This window comes from Convolutriloba macropyga, chromosome 15 (assembly GCF_964194025.1).
Source record: "Convolutriloba macropyga chromosome 15, txConMacr16.3, whole genome shotgun sequence".
Classification (NCBI taxonomy): Eukaryota; Metazoa; Xenacoelomorpha; order Acoela; family Convolutidae; genus Convolutriloba; species Convolutriloba macropyga.
The window spans coordinates 29902767-29929022 of NC_134482.1; the positions used below are offsets into that span (position 1 = coordinate 29902767).

General features: G+C 36.3%; 1 protein-coding gene across 1 annotated transcript in view; it reads left to right on the plus strand.

Annotated features, from left to right (window-relative positions):
* Positions 1-26256, plus strand: part of LOC142354240 (integrin beta-3-like) — a 402746-nt gene that overhangs the window by 192810 nt on the left and 183680 nt on the right. The gene's annotated exons all lie outside the window — the stretch shown is intronic.

Below are 26256 nucleotides of genomic sequence, written 5' to 3' on the forward strand. Positions count from 1 at the left end.
TCGAAAATTCCGTATGAAAAACTAACTTTTTTCCTAGGCAAGCTATACCAAAAATTCTTTTTGTTTTACAATCTAGTTACCCATGGGATACTCGATGCCGAGTTTGGTTCGATTTGGACAACTCCTTGACCCGATGAAAAAGACCTATTTTTAAAATTCAATAATTTCAAGTTATTCGAAAAAATCGCAAATTTCCGTATGAAAAACTAACTTTTTTTCTAGGCAAGCTATACCAAAAATTTTTTCTGTTTTAGACTCTAGTTACCCATGGGATACTCGATGCCGAGTTTGGTTTGATTTGGCCAACTCCTTGACCCGATGAAAAAGACCTATTTTTAAAATTATTTATTCGAAAAAATCGCAAATTTCCGTATGAAAAACTAACTTTTTTCCTAGGCAAGCTATACCAAAAATTCTTTCTGTTTTAGACTCTAGGTACACATGGGATACTCGATACCGAGTTTGGTTCGATTTGGACAACTCCTTGACCCGATGAAATTTCTATATTTTTTAAAATAGAATAAGCGAATAAGTCGAAAATTCCGTATGAAATACTAACTTTTTTCCTAGGCAAGCTATACCAAAAATTCTTTTCGTTTTACAATTTAATTACCCATGGGATACTCGATACCGAGTTTGGTTCGATTTGGACAACTCCTTGACCCGATGAAAAAGACCTATTTTTAAAATTATTTATTCGAAAAAATCGCAAATTTCCGTATGAAAAACTAACTTTTTTCCTAGGCAAGCTATACCAACAATTCTTTCTGTTTTAGACTCTAGGTACACATGGGATACTCGATACTGAGTTTGGTTCGATTTGGACAACTCCTTGACCCGATGAAATTTCTATATTTTTTAAAATAGAATAAGCGAATAAGTCGAAAATTCCGTATGAAAAACTAACTTTTTTCCTAGGCAAGCTATACCAAAAATTCTTTCTGTTTTAGACTCTAGGTACACATGGGATACTCGATACCGAGTTTGGTTCGATTTGGACAACTCCTTGACCCGATGAATTTTCTATATTTTTTAAATTAGAATAAGCGAATAAGTCGAAAATTCCGTATGAAAAAACTAACTTTTTTCCTAGGCAAGCTATACCAAAAATTCTTTCTGTTTTAGACTCTAGGTACACATGGGATACTCGATACCGAGTTTGGTTCGATTTGGACAACTCTTTGACCCGATGAAATTTCTATATTTTTTAAAATAGAATAAGCGAATGTCGAAAATTCCGTATGAAGAACTAAGTTTTTTCCTAGGCAAGCTATACCAAAAATTCTTTCTGTTTTAGACTCTAGGTACACATGGGATACTCGATACCGAGTTTGGTTCTATTTGGACAACTCCTTGACCCGATGAAATTTCTATATTTTTTAAAATAGAATAAGCGAATAAGTCGAAAATTCCGTATGAAAAACTAACTTTTTTTCTAGGCAAGCTATACCAAAAATTCTTTCTGTTTTAGACTCTAGGTACACATGGGATACTCGATACCGAGTTTGGTTCGATTTGGACAACTCCTTGACCCGATGAAATTTCTATATTTTTTAAAATAGAATAAGCGAATAAGTCGAAAATTCCGTATGAAAAACTAACTTTTTTCCTAGGCAAGCTATACCAAAAATTCTTTCTGTTTTAGACTCTAGGTACACATGGGATACTCGATGCCGAGTTTGGTTCGATTTGGACAACTCCTTGACCCGATGAAATTTCTATATTTTTTAAAATAGAATAAGCGAATAAGTCGAAAATTCCGTATGAAAAACTAACTTTTTTCCTAGGCAAGCTATACCAAAAATTCTTTCTGTTTTAGACTCTAGGTACACATGGGATACTCGATACCGAGTTTGGTTCGATTTGGACAACTCCTTGACCCGATGAAAAAGACCTATTTTTAAAATTATTTATTCGAAAAAATCGCAAATTTCCGTATGAAAAACTAACTTTTTTCCTAGGCAAGCTATACCAAAAATTCTTTCTGTTTTAGACTCTAGGTACACATGGGATACTCGATACTGAGTTTGGTTCGATTTGGACAACTCCTTGACCCGATGAAATTTCTATATTTTTTAAAATAGAATAAGCGAATAAGTCGAAAATTCCGTATGAAAAACTAACTTTTTTCCTAGGCAAGCTATACCAAAAATTCTTTCTGTTTTAGACTCTAGGTACACATGGGATACTCGATACCGAGTTTGGTTCGATTTGGACAACTCCTTGACCCGATGAAATTTCTATATTTTTTAAAATAGAATAAGCGAATAAGTCGAAAATTCCGTATGAAAAACTAACTTTTTTCCTAGGCAAGCTATACCAAAAATTCTTTCTGTTTTAGACTCTAGGTACACATGGGATACTCGATACCGAGTTTGGTTCGATTTGGACAACTCCTTGACCCGATGAAATTTCTATATTTTTTAAAATAGAATAAGCGAATGTCGAAAATTCCGTATGAAGAACTAAGTTTTTTCCTAGGCAAGCTATACCAAAAATTCTTTCTCTTTTAGACTCTAGGTACACATGGGATACTCGATACCGAGTTTGGTTCTATTTGGACAACTCCTTGACCCGATGAAATTTCTATATTTTTTAAAATAGAATAAGCGAATAAGTCGAAAATTCCGTATGAAAAACTAACTTTTTTCCTAGGCAAGCTATACCAAAAATTCTTTCTGTTTTAGACTCTAGGTACACATGGGATACTCGATACCGAGTTTGGTTCGATTTGGACAACTCCTTGACCCGATGAAATTTCTATATTTTTTAAAATAGAATAAGCGAATAAGTCGAAAATTCCGTATGAAAAACTAACTTTTTTCCTAGGCAAGCTATACCAAAAATTCTTTCTGTTTTAGACTCTAGGTACACATGGGATACTCGATACCGAGTTTGGTTCGATTTGGACAACTCCTTGACCCGATGAAATTTCTATATTTTTTAAAATAGAATAAGCGAATGTCGAAAATTCCGTATGAAGAACTAAGTTTTTTCCTAGGCAAGCTATACCAAAAATTCTTTCTCTTTTAGACTCTAGGTACACATGGGATACTCGATACCGAGTTTGGTTCTATTTGGACAACTCCTTGACCCGATGAAATTTCTATATTTTTTAAAATAGAATAAGCGAATAAGTCGAAAATTCCGTATGAAAAACTAACTTTTTTCCTAGGCAAGCTATACCAAAAATTCTTTCTGTTTTAGACTCTAGGTACACATGGGATACTCGATACTGAGTTTGGTTCGATTTGGACAACTCCTTGACCCGATGAAATTTCTATATTTTTTAAAATAGAATAAGCGAATAAGTCGAAAATTCCGTATGAAAAACTAACTTTTTTCCTAGGCAAGCTATACCAAAAATTCTTTCTGTTTTAGACTCTAGGTACACATGGGATACTCGATACCGAGTTTGGTTCGATTTGGACAACTCCTTGACCCGATGAAATTTCTATATTTTTTAAAATAGAATAAGCGAATAAGTCGAAAATTCCGTATGAAAAACTAACTTTTTTCCTAGGCAAGCTATACCAAAAATTCTTTCTGTTTTAGACTCTAGGTACACATGGGATACTCGATACCGAGTTTGGTTCGATTTGGACAACTCCTTGACCCGATGAAATTTCTATATTTTTTAAAATAGAATAAGCGAATGTCGAAAATTCCGTATGAAGAACTAAGTTTTTTCCTAGGCAAGCTATACCAAAAATTCTTTCTCTTTTAGACTCTAGGTACACACGGGATACTCGATACCGAGTTTGGTTCTATTTGGACAACTCCTTGACCCGATGAAATTTCTATATTTTTTAAAATAGAATAAGCGAATAAGTCGAAAATTCCGTATGAAAAACTAACTTTTTTTCTAGACAAGCTATACCAAAAATTCTTTCTGTTTTAGACTCTAGGTACACATGGGATACTCGATACCGAGTTTGGTTCGATTTGGACAAATCCTTGACCCGATGAAATTTCTATATTTTTTAAAATAGAATAAGCGAATAAGTCGAAAATTCCGTATGAAAAACTAACTTTTTTCCTAGGCAAGCTATACCAAAAATTCTTTCTGTTTTAGACTCTAGGTACACATGGGATACTCGATATCGAGTTTGGTTCGATTTGGACAACTCCTTGACCCGATGAAATTTCTATATTTTTTAAAATAGAATAAGCGAATAAGTCGAAAATTCCGTATGAAAAACTAACTTTTTTCCTAGGCAAGCTATACCAAAAATTCTTTCTGTTTTAGACTCTAGGTACACATGGGATACTCGATACCGAGTTTGGTTCGATTTGGACAACTCCTTGACCCGATGAAAAAGACCTATTTTTAAAATTATTTATTCGAAAAAATCGCAAATTTCCGTATGAAAAACTAACTTTTTTCCTAGGCAAGCTATACCAAAAATTTTTTCTGTTTTAGACTCTAGGTACACATGGGATACTCCATACCCGGTTTGGTTCAATTTGAATAACTCTATGACCCTATCAAAAATAGCAAACAAAAAAAATCGACTTTTGGAGAATAGAGAAAATAGCCTATTGTCAACGATTCTGTTGGTAATCTAGGGTTTCCCCTGCAGAATCCTCGACAATAGACCACATGGTACATACTATATGAATAATGAGATCGATAAATGGTAATAAAACACTTTTGAAATCATCATTTTTCAATTCATAATATCTAAGTAGTCATAAAAGGTGAATATATACAAATTTGAAGGGTAAAGTGGACTTTAAAACCTAAATCTACACCAAGCAAAAGCAACAAGAACTAATATACAAGCACAACATTACTAAGCAAGCTGGAAAATTCGTCGACTGCAAATTTACTATAATTTTTTGGGCTTAATCTCTTGCCCCAAATGAAGTACTATCTCGGAACTTTCTCCTTGGCGGGTACTCTGAAACGTGGAATTTGAACGTATTTCTTCTTGGCATCAAAACCCAGGATCCTGATTGAAACAACTTTTTCAATTTTCATTTGACCGTACTTATGGGGCTTCTTTTGAATACGTCTTTTAGCACGGTTGCAATCCCCGATGCCAAAAAAATTGACCCATCCATTGTATACCCATTCGGTTTTTATTCCTTTTTTCTGGTTGGGCCTCAATTTCCCCAATTTGACAGACTTTGCGCTTTTGAACAGCTTCAATACAGTGCTCAACACTTTGTTGGGTTCGCATTTGGCTTTAAAATTTCTGAACTTTAATGAAGTTGCATGTTCGAAATTGACGCAACGTCTTGATTTCATCAAAAAATCTTCCTTCTTTACTTTCAAATTCTCCAAACACTTTATCCTAATAGCCTTCTTGTTACCTCCAGGGCTCAAAAACTCGTTAGCATTAATTCCACTTCCGGGAATATCATCCTCGAAATAGCGCGAATGCATCTCAGTAGATCTAAAAGTGCTCGAAACCCGTTAAAAATGGACTAAAACAACCCTATAACACTTATAATACTCTACTGCAGCTGTCTGCACTGTCCTCTGCACTCAAGCGCTGTTCTGCAGCATCGATTCGAGCTACAGCTACCATTGTGCCATTTGGTGGGGGGGTCCTGCAGGAGACATGTCCTTTTCATTTCATTTCATTCAATACGGTAACTTACTACTATCATCTGGACGCTTAATCGGAATTCCGATACATTTCATTTCGCTATAGCAATATGCACCTCATTACAGGTTAATTATATGGTCTAGCCGGACAGCGCTTCATAGCACACCTCCTGCTGTCAGATGACATGCTCAGTCGGCGTTCAGCTGTCATTTGACCACGACGCACGCAATTCGAATTTTTCATATGGTCAACGGATATAACTTACCTGTAAAGAGGATCAAACTCAAATTGCATATTTCAAAAGCTCCAAAACGGCACCTGTTGCAATATAGCTATATATTTTTATATATTCATGAGTTCCAGCTATATTTTTCCTGCTATAAGCCGCCCCAAGCTATATAGCTATATTGGGTCGCCCCAGGCTGATTTCAAAGGGCAATTTCTCAAAGACTACTCAACGGATATTCAAAAATGAAGGTGTTTTGGAATCAGGAAGAAAAGGGCTATCATCTGGAGCATAAAAAAGTTCCGAAAAACAGTTTTTAAATTTTGATGATTTTGACCCCCTGGTCCAAAACAGCTGATTTTCGGCATTTTTTAGTGTAAGCGGAAAAACTTGATCGTAGGTCCCAGCGAACCCTTTAATGGTATACATGATCATAAAGCACATTAGCTGAGCTTCATTTTGAGCTATAGAACGCTTTCTTACTCTATCTATGCTCGAAGATATTAACAAAAACAATTTTGAAAATTCGAATTTTTTCGAAATTTCGACCTCAAGTACGTAGTACTCTTTGACCAATTTCTCAAAAAATTTTACGTGTTTTTAGATTAAAATTGGTTTAGTTACAAAGCTGAGATATTAAGCTGCACGATGCGTACTTGAAATCATAGTTTCGACGTACAAACACAACTTTAAAACAGGACTGACTGTGAAAAAAGGCGTTTTTTTCAATTTTTTTCCAATTCCTTGAAATTTTTTTAACCTTTACCTTCAAAAACGATAGTTTTTTTATACATATATAGAAAGATGAGTTTCTTAGCAGAATAACAAGCATACATATGCCACAAAAATGTTCTGTAATGGTAAAATACGTTGATAAACTTGAAAATTCACCTAAAAGAAATTGAAAAGTTTCAAAAACGTTCTCCAATTTTCATGCGTAAAACATACATTAAAGACCCTTTTTTTCGCGCAACCTTTCTTTCACGCCTGATTTATTGAAAACCATAACGAATTTTAAGCGTGGAGTCCCTTAAAAACAACAAATTTAATGTTTTTTCTGTTAGTACTTTGAAAAAATTATAACATTTTGAGACCCAATGCAAAAGTTTTCACCGAAGAATCTTTTTCAAAGCAAGCAGGCTAATTTTTCTTTTGATTTGCCTTAAACACACAAATGGAACTCTTAGTGTCATATGTGCATTAATTTGAACAACACATTGACCCGGACACAAGAACTGACCGCACTCGATGAGGCTTAACTTTTTCGATCACCGAACATTGTTTTGGACACCAAATCATCAATTTTAGTCCAATTGTGCTTATTTTTGGTGGGCTTGCTCCACTTTAGCAACAATTGGTGACAAATTTAAAAATTCGAACTGACCGAACTAATTTGGACAAGTTTTCACCTAGTTCCAAAAAAGTGTCTGAACTTTTTCTATCTTTGAACATTGTTTTGGTGACCAAATCGTCAAATTTAGTCCAATTGTGCTTATTTTTGGTGTGCAGGCTCCAATTTAGCCATAACTGGGGATGAAATAAAAAAATGGACTGAGCAAACCATTTCAGACAAGTTCTCAATTACTTCTGAAAAAGTATCCGCGCTCGATGAGGCTTAACTTTTTCGATCACCGAATATTATTTTGGACACCAAATCATCAATTTTAGTCCAATTGTGCTCATTTTTTGTGGGTATGCTCCACTTTAGCAACAATTGGTGACAAATTTAAAAATTCGAACTGACCGAACTAATTTGGACAAGTTTTCACCTAGTTCCAAAAAAGTGTCTGAACTTTTTCTATCTTTGAACATTGTTTTGGTGACCAAATCGTCAAATTTAGTCCAATTGTGCTTATTTTTGGTGTGCAGGCTCCAATTTACCCATAACTGGGGATGAAATAAAAAAATGGACTGAACAAACCATTTCAGACAAGTTCTGAATTACTTCTGAAAAAGTATCCGCGCTCGATGAGGCTTAACTTTTTCGATCACCGAACATTATTTTGGACACCAAATCATCAATTTTAGTCCAATTGTGCTCATTTTTGGTGGTTATGCTCCACTTTAGCAACAATTGGTGATAAAATTAAAAAATCGGACTGACCGAACTAATTCGGACAAGTTTTTACCTAGTTCCAAAAAAGTATCTGAACTTTTTCTATCACCGAACATTGTTTTGGTGACCAAATCGTCACTTTTAGTCCAATTGTGCTCATTTTTGGTGACCAGGCTCCAATTTAGCCATAATTGGGGATGAAATAAAAAAAAATGGACTGAGCAAACCATTTTGGACAAGTTCTCAATTACTTCTGAAAAAGTATCCGCGCTCGATGAGGCTTAACTTTTTCGATCACCGAACATTATTTTGGACACCAAATCATCAATTTTAGTCCAATTGTGCTCATTTTTGGTGGGTACGCTCCATTTTAGCAACAATTGGTGACAAATTTAAAAATTCGAACTGACCGAACGAATTTGGACAAGTTTTCACCTAGTTCCAAAAAAGTGTCTGAACTTTTTCTATCTTTGAACATTGTTTTGGTGACCAAATCGTCAAATTTAGTCCAATTGTGCTTATTTTTGGTGTGCAGGCTCCAATTTAGCCATAACTGGGGACGAAATAAAAAAATGGACTGAGCAAACCATTTCAGACAAGTTCTGAATTACTTCTGAAAAAGTATCCGCGCTCGATGAGGCTTAACTTTTTCGATCACCGAACATTGTTTTGGACACCAAATCATCAATTTTAGTCCACTTGTGCTCATTTTTGGTGGGTATGCTCCACTTTAGCAACAATTGGTGATAAAATTAAAAAATTGGACTGACCGAACTAATTTGGACAAGTTTTTACCTAGTTAGAAAAAAAAGTATCTGAACTTTTTCTATCACCGAACATTGTTTTGGTGACCAAATCGTCACTTTTAGTCCAATTGTGCTCATTTTTGGTGAGCAGGCTCCAATTTAGCCATAATTGGGGATGAAATAAAAAAAATGGACTGAGCAAACCATTTTGGACAAGTTCTCAATTACTTCTGAAAAAGTATCCGCGCTCGATGAGGCTTAACTTTTTCGATAACCGAACATTGTTTTGGACACCAAATCATCAATTTTAGTCCAATTGGGCTACTTTTTGATGGGTATGCTCCACTTTAGCCACAATTGGTGACAAAATTAAAAATTCGGACTGACCGAACTAATTTGGACAAGTTTTTACCTAGTTCCAAAAAAGTGTCTGAACTTTTTCTACCACCGAACATTGTTTTGGTGACAAAATCGTCAATTTTAGTCCAATTGTGCTCATTTTTGGTGTGCAGGCTCCAATTTAGCCATAATTGTGGATGAAATAAAAAAATGGACTGAGCAAACCATTTTGGACAAGTTCTCAATTACTTCTGAAAAAGTATCCGCGCTCGATGAGGCTTAACTTTTTCGATCACCGAACATTATTTTGGACACCAAATCATCAATTTTAGTCCAATTGTGCTCATTTTTGGTGGGTATGCTCCAATTTAGCAACAATTGGTGACAAAATTAAAAATTCGAACTGACCGAACTAATTTGGACAAGTTTTCACCCAGTTCCAAAAAAGTGTCTGAACTTTTTCTATCTTTGAACATTGTTTTGGTGACCAAATCGTCAAATTTAGTCCAATTGTGCTTATTTTTGGTGTGCAGGCTCCAATTTAGCCATAACTGGGGATGAAATAAAAAAATGGACTGAGCAAACCATTTTAGACAAGTTCTGAATTACTACTGAAAAAGTATCCGCGCTCGATGAGGCTTAACTTTTTCGATCACCGAACATTGTTTTGGACACCAAATCATCAATTTTTGTCCAATTGTGCTCATTTTTGGTGGGTATGCTCCACTTTAGCAAAAATTGGTGATAAAATTAAAAAATCGGACTGACCGAACTAATTTGGACAAGTTTTCACCTAGTTCCAAAAAAGTGTCTGAACTTTTTCTATCTTTGAACATTGTTTTGGTGACCAAATCGTCAAATTTAGTCCAATTGTGCTTATTTTTGGTGTGCAGGCTCCAATTTAGCCATAACTGGGGATGAAATAAAAAAATGGACTGAGCAAACCATTTTAGACAAGTTCTGAATTACTACTGAAAAAGTATCCGCGCTCGATGAGGCTTAACTTTTTCGATAACCGAACATCGTTTTGGACACCAAATCATCAATTTTAGTCCAATTGGGCTACTTTTTGATGGGTATGCTCCACTTTAGCCACAATTGGTGACAAAATTAAAAATTCGAACTGACCGAACTAATTTGGACAAGTTTTCACCCAGTTCCAAAAAAGTGTCTGAACTTTTTCTATCTTTGAACATTGTTTTGGTGACCAAATCGTCAAATTTAGTCCAATTGTGCTTATTTTTGGTGTGCAGGCTCCAATTTAGCCATTACTGGGGATGAAATAAAAAAATGGACTGAGCAAACCATTTTGGACAAGTTCTCAATTACTTCTGAAAAAGTATCCGCGCTCGATGAGGCTTAACTTTTTCGATAACCGAACATTGTTTTGGACACCAAATCATCAATTTTAGTCCAATTGGGCTACTTTTTGATGGGTATGCTTCACATTAGCCACAATTGGTGACAAAATTAAAAAATCGGACTGACCGAACTAATTCGGACAAGTTTTTACCTAGTTCCAAAAAAGTATCTGAACTTTTTCTATCACCGAACATTGTTTTGGTGACCAAATCGTCACTTTTAGTCCAATTGTGCTCATTTTTGGTGACCAGGCTCCAATTTAGCCATAATTGGGGATGAAATAAAAAAAATGGACTGAGCAAACCATTTTGGACAAGTTCTCAATTACTTCTGAAAAAGTATCCGCGCTCGATGAGGCTTAACTTTTTCGATCACCGAACATTATTTTGGACACCAAATCATCAATTTTAGTCCAATTGTGCTCATTTTTGGTGGGTATGCTCCACTTTAGCAACAATTGGTGACAAATTTAAAAATTCGAACTGACCGAACTAATTTGGACAAGTTTTCACCTAGTTCCAAAAAAGTGTCTGAACTTTTTCTATCTTTGAACATTGTTTTGGTGACCAAATCGTCAAATTTAGTCCAATTGTGCTCATTTTTGGTGACCAGGCTCCAATTTAGCCATAATTGGGGATGAAATAAAAAAAATGGACTGAGCAAACCATTTTGGACAAGTTCTCAATTACTTCTGAAAAAGTATCCGCGCTCGATGAGGCTTAACTTTTTCGATCACCGAACATTGTTTTGGACACCAAATCATCAATTTTCGTCCAATTGTGCTCATTTTTGGTGGGTATGCTCCAGTTTAGCAAAAATTGGTGATAAAATTAAAAAATCGGACTGACCGAACTAATTTGGACAAGTTTTCACCTAGTTCCAAAAAAGTGTCTGAACTTTTTCTATCTTTGAACATTGTTTTGGTGACCAAATCGTCAAATTTAGTCCAATTGTGCTTGTTTTTGGTGTGCAGGCTCCAATTTAGCCATAACTGGGGATGAAATAAAAAAATGGACTGAGCAAACCATTTTAGACAAGTTCTGAATTACTACTGAAAAAGTATCCGCGCTCGATGAGGCTTAACTTTTTCGATAACCGAACATCGTTTTGGACACCAAATCATCAATTTTAGTCCAATCGGGCTACTTTTTGATGGGTATGCTCCACTTTAGCCACAATTGGTGACAAAATTAAAAATTCGAACTGACCGAACTAATTTGGACAAGTTTTCACCCAGTTCCAAAAAAGTGTCTGAACTTTTTCTATCTTTGAACATTGTTTTGGTGACCAAATCGTCAAATTTAGTCCAATTGTGCTTATTTTTGGTGTGCAGGCTCCAATTTAGCCATTACTGGGGATGAAATAAAAAAATGGACTGAGCAAACCATTTTGGACAAGTTCTCAATTACTTCTGAAAAAGTATCCGCGCTCGATGAGGCTTAACTTTTTCGATAACCGAACATTGTTTTGGACACCAAATCATCAATTTTAGTCCAATTGGGCTACTTTTTGATGGGTATGCTTCACATTAGCCACAATTGGTGACAAAATTAAAAAATCGCACTGACCGAACTAATTCGGACAAGTTTTTACCTAGTTCCAAAAAAGTATCTGAACTTTTTCTATCACCGAACATTGTTTTGGTGACCAAATCGTCACTTTTAGTCCAATTGTGCTCATTTTTGGTGACCAGGCTCCAATTTAGCCATAATTGGGGATGAAATAAAAAAAAATGGACTGAGCAAACCATTTTGGACAAGTTCTCAATTACTTCTGAAAAAGTATCCGCGCTCGATGAGGCTTAACTTTTTCGATCACCGAACATTATTTTGGACACCAAATCATCAATTTTAGTCCAATTGTGCTCATTTTTGGTGGGTATGCTCCACTTTAGCAAAAATTGGTGACAAATTTAAAAATTCGAACTGACCGAACTAATTTGGACAAGTTTTCACCTAGTTCCAAAAAAGTGTCTGAACTTTTTCTATCTTTGAACATTGTTTTGGTGACCAAATCGTCAAATTTAGTCCAATTGTGCTTATTTTTGGTGTGCAGGCTCCAATTTAGCCATAACTGGGGATGAAATAAAAAAATGGACTGAGCAAACCATTTCAGACAAGTTCTGAATTACTTCTGAAAAAGTATCCGCGCTCGATGAGGCTTAACTTTTTCGATCACCGAACATTGTTTTGGACACCAAATCATCAATTTTAGTCCACTTGTGCTCATTTTTGGTGGGTATGCTCCACTTTAGCAACAATTGGTGATAAAATTAAAAAATTGGACTGACCGAACTAATTTGGACAAGTTTTTACCTAGTTCCAAAAAAGTATCTGAACTTTTTCTATCACCGAACATTGTTTTGGTGACCAAATCGTCACTTTTATTCCAATTGTGCTCATTTTTGGTGAGCAGGCTCCAATTTAGCCATAATTGGGGATGAAATAAAAAAAAATGGACTGAGCAAACCATTTTGGACAAGTTCTCAATTACTTCTGAAAAAGTATCCGCGCTCGATGAGGCTTAACTTTTTCGATAACCGAACATTGTTTTGGACACCAAATCATCAATTTTAGTCCAATTGGGCTACTTTTTGATGGGTATGCTCCACTTTAGCCACAATTGGTGACAAAATTAAAAATTCGGACTGACCGAACTAATTTGGACAAGTTTTTACCTAGTTCCAAAAAAGTGTCTGATCTTTTTCGATCACCGAACATTGTTTTGGTGACAAAATCGTCAATTTTAGTCCAATTGTGCTCATTTTTGGTGTGCAGGCTCCAATTTAGCCATAATTGGGGATGAATTAAAAAAATGGACTGAGCAAACCATTTTGGACAAGTTCTCAATTACTTCTGAAAAAGTATCCGCGCTCGATGAGGCTTAACTTTTTCGATCACCGAACATTATTTTGGACACCAAATCATCAATTTTAGTCCAATTGTGCTCATTTTTGGTGGGTATGCTCCAATTTAGCAACAATTGGTGACAAAATTAAAAATTCGAACTGACCGAACTAATTTGGACAAGTTTTCACCCAGTTCCAAAAAAGTGTCTGAACTTTTTCTATCTTTGAACATTTTTTTGGTGACCAAATCGTCAAATTTAGTCCAATTGTGCTTATTTTTGGTGAGCAGGCTCCAATTTAGCCATAATTGGGGATGAAATAAAAAAAATGGACTGAGCAAACCATTTTGGACAAGTTCTCAATTACTTCTGAAAAAGTATCCGCGCTCGATGAGGCTTAACTTTTTCGATAACCGAACATTGTTTTGGACACCAAATCATCAATTTTAGTCCAATTGGGCTACTTTTTGATGGGTATGCTCCACTTTAGCCACAATTGGTGACAAAATTAAAAATTCGGACTGACCGAACTAATTTGGACAAGTTTTTACCTAGTTCCAAAAAACTGTCTGAACTTTTTCTATCACCGAACATTGTTTTGGTGACAAAATCGTCAATTTTAGTCCAATTGTGCTCATTTTTGGTGTGCAGGCTCCAATTTAGCCATAATTGGGGATGAAATAAAAAAATGGACTGAGCAAACCATTTTGGACAAGTTCTCAATTACTTCTGAAAAAGTATCCGCGCTCCATGAGGCTTAACTTTTTCGATCACCGAACATTATTTTGGACACCAAATCATCAATTTTAGTCCAATTGTGCTCATTTTTGGTGGGTATGCTCCAATTTAGCAACAATTGGTGACAAAATTAAAAATTCGAACTGACCGAACTAATTTGGACAAGTTTTCACCCAGTTCCAAAAAAGTGTCTGAACTTTCTCTATCTTTGAACATTGTTTTGGTGACCAAATCGTCACATTTAGTCCAATTGTGCTCATTTTTGGTGAGCAGGCTCCAATTTAGCCATAATTGGGGATGAAATAAAAAAAATGGACTGAGCAAACCATTTTGGACAAGTTCTCAATTACTTCTGAAAAAGTATCCGCGCTCGATGAGGCTTAACTTTTTCGATAACCGAACATTGTTTTGGACACCAAATCATCAATTTTAGTCCACTTGTGCTCATTTTTGGTGGGTATGCTCCACTTTAGCAACAATTGGTGATAAAATTAAAAAATTGGACTGACCGAACTAATTTGGACAAGTTTTTACCTAGTTCCAAAAAAGTATCTGAACTTTTTCTATCACCGAACATTGTTTTGGTGACCAAATCGTCACTTTTAGTCCAATTGTGCTCATTTTTGGTGAGCAGGCTCCAATTTAGCCATAATTGGGGATGAAATAAAAAAAATGGACTGAGCAAACCATTTTGGACAAGTTCTCAATTACTTCTGAAAAAGTATCCGCGCTCGATGAGGCTTAACATTTTCGATAACCGAACATTGTTTTGGACACCAAATCATCAATTTTAGTCCAATTGGGCTACTTTTTGATGAGTATGCTCCACTTTAGCCACAATTGGTGACAAAATTAAAAATTCGCACTGACCGAACTAATTTGGACAAGTTTTTACCTAGTTCCAAAAAAGTGTCTGAACTTTTTCTATCACCGAACATTGTTTTGGTGACAAAATCGTCAATTTTAGTCCAATTGTGCTCATTTTTGGTGTGCAGGCTCCAATTTAGCCATAATTGGGGATGAAATAAAAAAATGGACTGAGCAAACCATTTTGGACAAGTTCTCAATTACTTCTGAAAAAGTATCCGCGCTCGATGAGGCTTAACTTTTTCGATCACCGAACATTATTTTGGACACCAAATCATCAATTTTAGTCCAATTGTGCTCATTTTTGGTGGGTATGCTCCAATTTAGCAACAATTGGTGACAAAATTAAAAATTCGAACTGACCGAACTAATTTGGACAAGTTTTCACCCAGTTCCAAAAAAGTGTCTCAACTTTTTCTATCTTTGAACATTGTTTTGGTGACCAAATCGTCAAATTTAGTCCAATTGTGCTTATTTTTGGTGAGCAGGCTCCAATTTAGCCATAATTGGGGGTGAAATAAAAAAAATGGACTGAGCAAACCATTTCAGACAAGTTCTGAATTACTTCTGAAAAAGTATCCGCGCTCGATGAGGCTTAAATTTTTCGATCACCGAACATTGTTTTGGACACCAAATCATCAATTTTAGTCCACTTGTGCTCATTTTTGGTGGGTATGCTCCACTTTAGCAACAATTGGTGATAAAATTAAAAAATTGGACTGACCGAACTAATTTGGACAAGTTTTTACCTAGTTCCAAAAAAGTATCTGAACTTTTTCTATCACCGAACATTGTTTTGGTGACCAAATCGTCACTTTTAGTCCAATTGTGCTCATTTTTGGTGAGCAGACTCCAATTTAGCCATAATTGGGGATGAAATAAAAAAAAATGGACTGAGCAAACCAATTTGGACAAGTTCTCAATTACTTCTGAAAAAGTATCCGCGCTCGATGAGGCTTAACTTTTTCGATAACCGAACATTGTTTTGGATACCAAATAATCAATTTTAGTTCAATTGGGCTACTTTTTGATGGGTATGCTCCACTTTAGCCACAATTGGTGACAAAATTAAAAATTCGGACTGACCGAACTAATTTGGACAAGTTTTTACCTAGTTCCAAAAAAGTGTCTGAACTTTTTCCATCACCGAACATTGTTTTGGTGACAAAATCGTCAATTTTAGTCCAATTGTGCTCATTTTTGGTGTGCAGGCTCCAATTTAGCCATAATTGGGGATGAAATAAAAAAATGGACTGAGCAAACCATTTTGGAAAAGTTCTCAATTACTTCTGAAAAAGTATCTGCGCTCGATGAGGCTTAACTTTTTCGATAACCGAACATTGTTTTGGACACCAAATCATCAATTTTAGTCCAATTGGGCTACTTTTTGAGGGGTATGCTCCACTTTAGCCGCAATTGGTGACAAAATTAAAAATTCGGACTGACCGAACTAATTTGGACAAGTTTTTACCTAGTTCCCAAAAAAGTGTCTGAACTTTTTCTATCACCGAACATTGTTTTGGTGACAAAATCGTCAATTTTGGTCCAATTGTGCTCATTTTTGGTGTGCAGGCTCCAATTTAGCCATAATTGGGGATGAAATAAAAAAATGGACTGAGCAAACCATTTTGGACAAGTTCTCAATTACTTCTGAAAAAGTATCCGCGCTCGATGAGGCTTAACTTTTTCGATAACCGAACATTGTTTTGGACACCAAATCATCAATTTTAGTCCACTTGTGCTCATTTTTGGTGGGTATGCTCCATTTTAGCAACAATTGGTGATAAAATTAAAAAATTGGACTGACCGAACTAATTTGGACAAGTTTTTACCTAGTTCCAAAAAAGTATCTGAACTTTTTCTATCACCGAACATTGTTTTGGTGACCAAATCGTCACTTTTAGTCCAATTGTGCTCATTTTTGGTGAGCAGGCTCCAGTTTAGCCATAATTGGGGATGAAATAAAAAAAAATGGACTGAGCAAACCATTTTGGACAAGTTCTCAATTACTTCTGAAAAAGTATCGGCGCTCGATGAGGCTTAACTTTTTCGATAACCGAACATTGTTTTGGACACCAAATCATCAATTTTAGTCCACTTGTGCTCATTTTTGGTGGGTATGCTCCACTTTAGCCACAATTGGTGACAAAATTAAAAATTCGGACTGACCGAACTAATTTGGACAAGTTTTTACCTAGTTCCAAAAAACTGTCTGAACTTTTTCTATCACCGAACATTGTTTTGGTGACAAAATCGTCAATTTTGGTCCAATTGTGCTCATTTTTGGTGTGCAGGCTCCAATTTAGCCATAATTGGGGATGAAATAAAAAAATGGACTGAGCAAACCATTTTGGACAAGTTCTCAATTACTTCTGAAAAAGTATCCGCGCTCGATGAGGCTTAACTTTTTCGATAACCGAACATTGTTTTGGACACCAAATCATCAATTTTAGTCCACTTGTGCTCATTTTTGGTGGGTATGCTCCATTTTAGCAACAATTGGTGATAAAATTAAAAAATTGGACTGACCGAACTAATTTGGACAAGTTTTTACCTAGTTCCAAAAAAGTATCTGAACTTTTTCTATCACCGAACATTGTTTTGGTGACCAAATCGTCACTTTTAGTCCAATTGTGCTCATTTTTGGTGAGCAGGCTCCAGTTTAGCCATAATTGGGGATGAAATAAAAAAAAATGGACTGAGCAAACCATTTTGGACAAGTTCTCAATTACTTCTGAAAAAGTATCGGCGCTCGATGAGGCTTAACTTTTTCGATAACCGAACATTGTTTTGGACACCAAATCATCAATTTTAGTCCAATTGGGCTACTTTTTGATGGGTATGCTCCACTTTAGCCACAATTGGTGACAAAATTAAAAATTCGGACTGACCGAACTAATTTGGACAAGTTTTTACCTAGTTCCAAAAAAGTGTCTGAACTTTTTCTATCACCGAACATTGTTTTGGTGACAAAATCGTCAATTTTAGTCCAATTGTGCTCATTTTTGGTGTGCAGACTCCAATTTAGCCATAATTGGGGATGAAATAAAAAAATGGACTGCGCAAACCATTTTGGACAAGTTCTCAATTACTTCTGAAAAAGTATCCGCGCTCGATGAGGCTTAACTTTTTCGATCACCGAACATTATTTTGGACACCAAATCATCAATTTTAGTCCAATTGTGCTCATTTTTGGTGGGTATGCTCCAATTTAGCAACAATTGGTGACAAAATAAAAAATTCGAACTGACCGAACTAATTTGGACAAGTTTTCACCCAGTTCCAAAAAAGTGTCTGAACTTTTTCTATCTTTGAACATTGTTTTGGTGACCAAATCGTCACTTTTAGTCCAATTGTGCTCATTTTTGGTGAGCAGGCTCCAATTTAGCTATAATTGGGGATGAAATAAAAAAAATGGACTGAGCAAACCATTTTGGACAAGTTCTCAATTACTTCTGAAAAAGTATCTGCGCTCGATGAGGCTTAACTTTTTCGATAACCGAACATTGTTTTGGACACCAAATCATCAATTTTAGTCCAATTGGGCTACTTTTTGATGGGTATGCTCCACTTTAGCCACAATTGGTGACAAAATTAAAAATTCGGACTGACCGAACTAATTTGGACAAGTTTTTACCTAGTTCCTAAAAAGTGTCTGAACTTTTTCTATCACCGAACATTGTTTTGGTGACAAAATCGTCAATTTTAGTCCAATTGTGCTCATTTTTGGTGTGCAGGCTCCAATTTAGCCATAATTGGGGATGAAATAAAAAAATGGACTGAGCAAACCATTTTGGACAAGTTCTCAATTACTTCTGAAAAAGTATCCGCGCTCGATGAGGCTTAACTTTTTCGATCACCGAACATTATTTTGGACACCAAATCATCAATTTTAGTCCAATTGTGCTCATTTTTGGTGGGTATGCTCAAATTTAGCAACAATTGGTGACAAAATTAAAAATTCGAACTGACCGAACTAATTTGGACAAGTTTTCACCCAGTTCCAAAAAAGTGTCTGAACTTTTTCTATCTTTGAACATTGTTTTGGTGACCAAATCGTCAAATTTAGTCCAATTGTGCTTATTTTTGGTGTGCAGGCTCCAATTTAGCCATAACTGGGGAAGAAATAAAAAAATGGACTGAGCAAACCATTTTAGACAAGTTCTGAATTACTACTCAAAAAGTATCCGCGCTCGATGAGGCTTGACTTTTTCGATCACCGAACATTGTTTTGGACACCAAATCATCAATTTTAGTCCAATTGTGCTCATTTTTGGTGGGTATGCTCCACTTTAGCAAAAATTGGTGATAAAATTAAAAAATCGGACTGACCGAACTAATTTGGACAAGTTTTTACCTAGTTCCAAAAAAGTATCTGAACTTTTTCTATCACCGAACATTGTTTTGGTGACAAAATCGTCAATTTTAGTCCAATTGTGCTCATTTTTGGTGTGCAGGCTCCAATTTAGCCATAATTGGGGATGAAATAAAAAAATGGACTGAGCAAACCATTTTGGACAAGTTCTCAATTACTTCTGGAAAAGTATCCGCGCTCGATGAGGCTTAACTTTTTCGATCACCGAACATTGTTTTGGACACAAAATCGTGAATTTAAGTCCAATTGTGCTCTTTTTTGGTGGGTATGCTCCACATTTTAGCCACAAAAGCCTGGACATGATCGCACAAAAATCTGATGAACGCATTAAAGTCTGGACTTGAACGCACGAAAGTCTGGTGGACGCACGAATGTCTGATGAACGCACGAAAGTCTGGCGAACGCACGAAAGTTTGGTGAACGCACGAAAGTTCTGGACATGAACGCACGAAATTTTGGTGAACGCACGAAAGTCTGGACATGAACGCACGAAAGTCTGGTGAACGCACGAAAGTCTGGACATAAACGCACGAAAGTCTGGTGAACGCACGAAAGTCTGGTGAACGCACGAAAGTCTGTCGAACGCACGAAAATCTGGACATGAACGCACGAAATTCTGGACATGAACGCACGAAAGTCTGGTGAACGCACGAAAGTCTGGACATGAACGCACGAAAGTCTGGTGAACGCACGAAAGTCTGGACATGAACGCACGAAGGTCTGGTGAACGCACGAAAGTCTGGACATAGGCACTTTCCGTCTGGGACGGTCTGGACATAGGCACTTTCCGTCTGGGACGGTCTGGACATATCGACTTTCCGTCTGGGACCTCAACCTGGGTAATTCTGTAACTGTGGTTGAAATTAATACTATTTCTACAAAAATTAGTTAAATTTTCATCGAAAATTGTTGAGTTACTCAACCAATTTTGCAATAACTTAAATTGTCAAATATTGAAAACCTGTTAAATAAATTAGTCACAATTGTGTTTAAAAACAGTAAAATTGGTTAATATTTCATTTAAGCTTTTGAATACCTCTAAAGCTTGAATTGGTTTTGAATTGAAGTTTTGTTTGAAACAATAGAAATATTTCAAAATTCTTTCAGTTCAGTGTATCTATTAATGAGATTTCAAAGGGAGATCTTTTCTGAAATCGATTTAAATTTTGCGTACGTACTAGTCCACAAATCGTATAAGAACATGTTTTCCGCATTTAATATCTCAGTTTCAACTCTTGGTTTTTCTAATCGTCAAGCGTGTTCGATTCCGCCTACTTTAATTGATATACGTATGTTGGATTTCTTCCGCAAATCTATTGTATTAAGATTATAAAGATTGCCAGTGCGCTACATCATTCCAATACAGGTTAAGACCTGGTGATTTAAATTTTTGATGCTTCTAAATTCTTAAGGCCAATTGTCAACAAGTTTGACAGAGATAGGTGGAAAAGCATCCATGACAACTGAGTTCTTGGAACACTTGAAATTTCAGATTGTTATCAGAACTATAGTTTCAGGCACGATAAGATTGTTCGTTAGTAACGTGTGGTTGCAATCGTCGTGTTTTCGACTTTTTTCATTTTGAGTTGCAGCCGGCTGATTTTACAATGGTAGTGCAGTATACTTTTAGTTTACTTTTAATTTTTTACTTTTCAAAACTTTTTATGCATCCTTTTTCAGTGAAATTTTTTTGGAAAGCATTATTGATAATTCTAGAAGCCCATATTTCAGCACTCTCTTTTTCTGACTACGTATTGCTGCTTTTCAGATCTACGTCAGAGTTTTGCAACTGCGGGTGCTTCAAAAAGCGCTGAAGCTGCGCAAATTCAATATAGTCACTGATTCCGTTGGTTTCTGGTACCACTCTCAAACTGTTTTCTAGCAGGTACATACATTGATCTTCATGTCAAAATTGGATAAATTACCTTTTTCGTTTATCTTCGACAATGCTATTTCTAATTTCCGGTGAATATTGGTGGAGCACGAAGCAAAGTATCTGGTTCGACACTTGAAATTTGAATTATGTCTAAATATCTTTCGAATAGTTGTCTTTCAGTTACCGGCTTCATATGTATTTTGTTATTTTTCGGTCAATTAGAGCAATAAATCGCCAAATTTATCATTTTAGTCTTAAGCTGGTCATCGAAGATCTGGCATTTCGCATGGAACCATTTCTTCTGTTTTTTTGCTCTTTTTCCACTTTAAGTAATTTTACGGTTGCATTCGGGGCAGACTACAATATGTTTTCAGCGAGCTTATTGTCGATCTCTTTTGTTGGTCATTATAATTTTCGCCAACTGTTCGGAAGCTAGACCTGTTGATCTGGCCCGCTATGTTCTGGAAGATCTGGTCTTTAAATCTAAGAGTGTTTAGACTTTTTGAGAAGATGAATGCAGTGTGACGAAATTGCGTTTTTTTTTTTGAAATACGAAACTTTTAATTCAAAGATCTCCTGGAGAAATACGAATCAGGATTGAGTAGTGGAACGCATTTAAATGTTGATGCAGACTCAAGCATTCTTTCCCTCTTCAATGGTTGGAATGGTGTCTTATCCGCGTAGGTACTGCTTCTTCTCGTTTTAAAATTGGGCAGTGATTAAAAACCGGACTCTAGTTCCCTATTTAAGTCAGAAAGTTCTTTTTCAACCTTCAATAGTTACCTAAAATGCCCGTATGAGTAAACACAGTCAGAAAAAGTATCTGACACTGACCACCAAACAAATTGGTCATATCGCGATTAAGAGAAACTCGCTGTTGACCTTTTTTTTGAGCAGCGAAGCGATAGCGGCTATTATAGGGGACATCGTGATTTTTTTATTTGTTGTATCCATCGATGATTCTTGCGACATTGACTTTTTCAATTTCAGTGACTTCTACTGCAGTTAAACTTTGTGTGCAAGACGACATGTTTTGTGCTTTTAGGTAATTTACGTGATTTACATCACTCAAAACATGACATCTGAACTGACTGAAAGTATTTTAATTTTTTTGAACATTTAGTTCAAAATCTTTAGTGTGCATCTAAATAGTGTGCGTCTTGAATTCTTGATTTTTAATACCACTTTTGAAAAATTTTATTAGGAAATTTCGCTTATCGAGCGTATGTGTCTCATAAAAATACCGTCCAAATCTGACCCAAAAAGTTGAGTGGTCTATTAAAGGAATGGTATGCGATCTGTCTATCTTACTTCTCAACTGTTTTAGTTCATTGGGAGGCCAAAAGTTTCTTTTGCGGCTGTTATCAAAGAATGTGCTGGCTATGTTAACACCTTGCTTACCATCTTGCTTACTATAAGACATCTTTGCTTACCAATGTTTAAATGATTTTCACCGCAAAAACCTAAATCTGAAGCTAACTTATCAATAACTAAGGCTATCAATTACATTTTGTCTGGGAGACAGTGTCTGTGCACCTCACAAACGGGTATGTGATAAATTTGTAGAGTCAGACAATTTTTTCGTGTCCCTGCAACGCAGGCGCATTTTCTGGCCACACTAAACTCAACAAATTAACAAAGCAAACCTTGGTTTAAATTTCTATACCGTCTGCGCTGGAACCAAGCCATCTCTACAGTGCAGGCAACATAGACCTGATGGGCTAACACTCGTACCATGTAACACAGGTACGCAACTTTTTTGTGATGTTTCAGTAGTGCAGTAGTGCACACGCTTATCCCTGCACGACTTGACAGTGGATTTGTCGAGAAATAGGGCACTGCAGCTTTAGAAGCCAAAAAACTAAAAGCAACAAAATTTCGAAAACTCGCCGAGCAACGCTATTTGTTCTTGTCGATATCTTATGAGATGGAAGGAGCTGACGGTTCCTCCACAATTTTTTTCTGGATCATTGCTATACAACGAGACAAGTGACGGCAACTTTTTTAATGAAAAATCTCCATTGCTATCTGTGTTTCAATCGCCGCGTGTGTGTTGAGAACTGAGCTTGGCAAAACAACTCTTGAGTAGATGATTTATTTGCAGATTTTTTAAGTTCTGTACTGAGTTCGCCGTTACAGTGGCACTGTTAGCAGGTTAGTATTCATTATGTTGCTCTCTGTTTTACGTAGGTTCTTCCCACGACTTTGGATCCCAGAGATCAATTTTAAAACCGTTACTGAGTTACTTTGTAGGTTATCTTCCCGTATTGTATCCCCTATGACGTATCATTAAATAGTTTCTTGAGTAGCTGCCTTACTCGTCAAATTCTTTATTCGTTTGCCCTAGCCATATCACGCTCGGTTCTATTCTTGACTAGATTCTAACCCCTGTTGACAGGCCAACCAGATTCCGACCCGTCGGACTTTTGTTGTTTGTTGACTGGATGTGATGTTGAAATTATTTCGTCCAAATGTTTGCCAGAATTACTGCAAATGATGATCCCATTGTTAAGCTATCCACCTGACAAAACCATCTGTCTTTGCTTTAGAAAATAGCATTTGTCACGGCTATCTTCAATGTCGATTTGTTCCTGTCGATATTTTATGAGATCCAGGGAGCTGACGGGTCCTCCACAAATTTTTTTTCTGAGAGATTTCTGCAAAAAACTATGCAATTTATACAACGGAACAAGTGACGGCTACTTTCTTAAACAGTGAACCTCCATGGCTATTCTAAACTTTGTTGACAATTCAATAAGTGTCTGACCTGTCGGACTTGTTGTGTCTGTCCAATTAGTATCTGTCCAGTGTTGAAGGGATGTGATGTTGAAATTATTTTGTCCAAATGTTTGCCAGAGTTACAGCAACTGATGATCATATTGATGAACCATTCGCCTGACAAAACCACCTGTCCTTGCTTTTGAAAAAGGCATTTGCCATGGCTATCTTCAAGGTCGATCTTGACATCTCTTGGGCATAGACACTAGACTTAGACTACAGGCTCCTCAAGGCATTTTCAATTTCTTCAATAACTGGGCGTTTGCATATACGCTTTTCAGTTCAAAAGAAGCAATATTCTTAGCAGGAACTGCATCTATGGATTTCTCCGCGCACTGAGCCTCTCAATTTTAGCGATCAGTATTTAATCAAAAAGTGGTGTAAGGAATTTGTCGTCTAGAAATTTAGTGTTGTGCGAGATGAGAGGCTAGATGTTTTATTAATATAGTGATATTTTAATTTTTTGACGCGGCTCCCAGTGACTAGAGTATTGCTGTAAGTATAAAATACAACGCGGTAGATTTAAATAAGCTGTTAGATTTACAAATGATTGTCAAATTAAAAAATTCTCACAAACGTTTTCGGACTTTGAGTTCATTGTCAGGTTACGAAGATTACAATTTGCTTAAATAGAAAACTAGAATAAATATGCAATTCACTGAAAAAGCTCATTCAGGGAAATAAAAAACGAATTCTTACATATCCACAGTCGTATCTACAAAATTTTTCACATCTGAGTAAGTATTTATTCAATTTGATGTAGCAGACGCATTTCCACATAATTTTTTTCAAAAAATCTATAAAATTACTTTAAATCTACCTTGGTTTTGTTCAATTGTACAGCTGGAAAATCCGTTTTTTAACGTGTCTTTCTTTCAACTTGAAATTTCATCTCCAAACTAAGCTCTCAGTGTCAATTCTTGCGTTCGGTATTTGTTGCGCGTGATGATGGCTGGTTTCAGTGTTCTAATATAGAGCGCCTCGATTGTCACTAACATAGACTGGTTGCCGCACTGCTCTAATATCTTCCACTTGAAAGCTGTTTTATCACCGTTGCACTCAATTGCATGTATTCCCATCGGTGAGTCCGCCTTGGATTGCTCTCCAACCCTTGTGGTAATATATCGGCATGTCTGCCCTACATAGACGGATTTGCAACCATTACAATTGAGTTCACAAACCACGTAGAATTCGAGGTTTTTATAAAAGCTGGACTTAAGGCTATGTAAACAGCTCTTAAGTTTCCGAGTGGTGAAAATTGTCTGCACAGGATAAATTTTGTTCAGCTTCTCTACAAATTCCATAGAAATGTTGCTTCTGTATTTTAATACAAATTGTTTATTTTCGGTATTTATCTGTTGTTTTACGGCTAAGCCAGCGTTATATCGTTTTCTTTGCTCTTTCATTAGCAGCTGGTTAAGTGTATCCTAGACAATGCTCTTATCCAATGCCTCGGATATTGATTACTTTCCCAATTTATTTCCTTTTTTGTCAGTGCTTCATGGAACGCTTCCCAATTGCTAGTTTCTTGGTACAGGTGGTGTTTTTTTCCCTGTATTAGTCTTTTGTTATGTTGAAGGATTGCACAGATCCGATGGTTCAAAATGTTTGCAGTATCTGATGGTTTTGATACCATGTGCGAACAATTGTTCCCTCTGGTTGGACGTTAATCGACATGTCCAGAAATGGAAAACTGTTTTTGTCATCCGTTGTTTCTAATGTAACTTGAAGTTTGGGTGGAAGTTATTGACCGCATCTAACAGCTCTTTGGTGTCCCTCTAAAGTTTCTCACAATACCGTAGACTTGTGTTAGAAAATCTTTTGTTTCAGACGAATGGTTAATGTCAGTCTTATCATTATCACGGCAGAATGAGCACATCCACATTTGGTTTTATGTTCTGTGTAACTGATTCTTTGACATTTTGCGTTGAAACATCTATTGCAAGTTTCACACCCAACACCCATGAACCTTGCTGTCACACGGTGTAGGCAATTGCGACAAGTGCTACCTTGCGCGTTGGTTTTGCATTTAGCTGCCTGTAGTTTGAATTGTGACTCCCTCGATTTAATCCAGAGGTTAGCCTAAATCACTTTCAAGGACGCACCCATTGCCAACCCGTCTTTCTGACAGTACCAACTTTCATTGCATTTGAAATGAACGTTTGAAATGGCTAATTCAAGCAGAAGTTAATTGTTGTTCTAGGCATGTCTGGCTTATCGTCCCTAGCATAAAGTGATCGCATGGCAATGTCAATGGCTTCCTTTACGGGAACTTTGGTGTATAAACTTTTTTCATCTAATGATAGGATTTGTTCATCATTTTCATGTTTTTTGCTCCAGAATCTTTCGTGCGTCATTGGTGTTAGTTTCTATGTGTGATCCCTCAATCTTTTGGAAAAAGGGCGTTAGAAACGTGTTAAGTTTATACTAACAACTTCCCGGGATAAAGAGAAGAGATCTCAGGGTTTTTTTGTGTGCATTAGCTAAT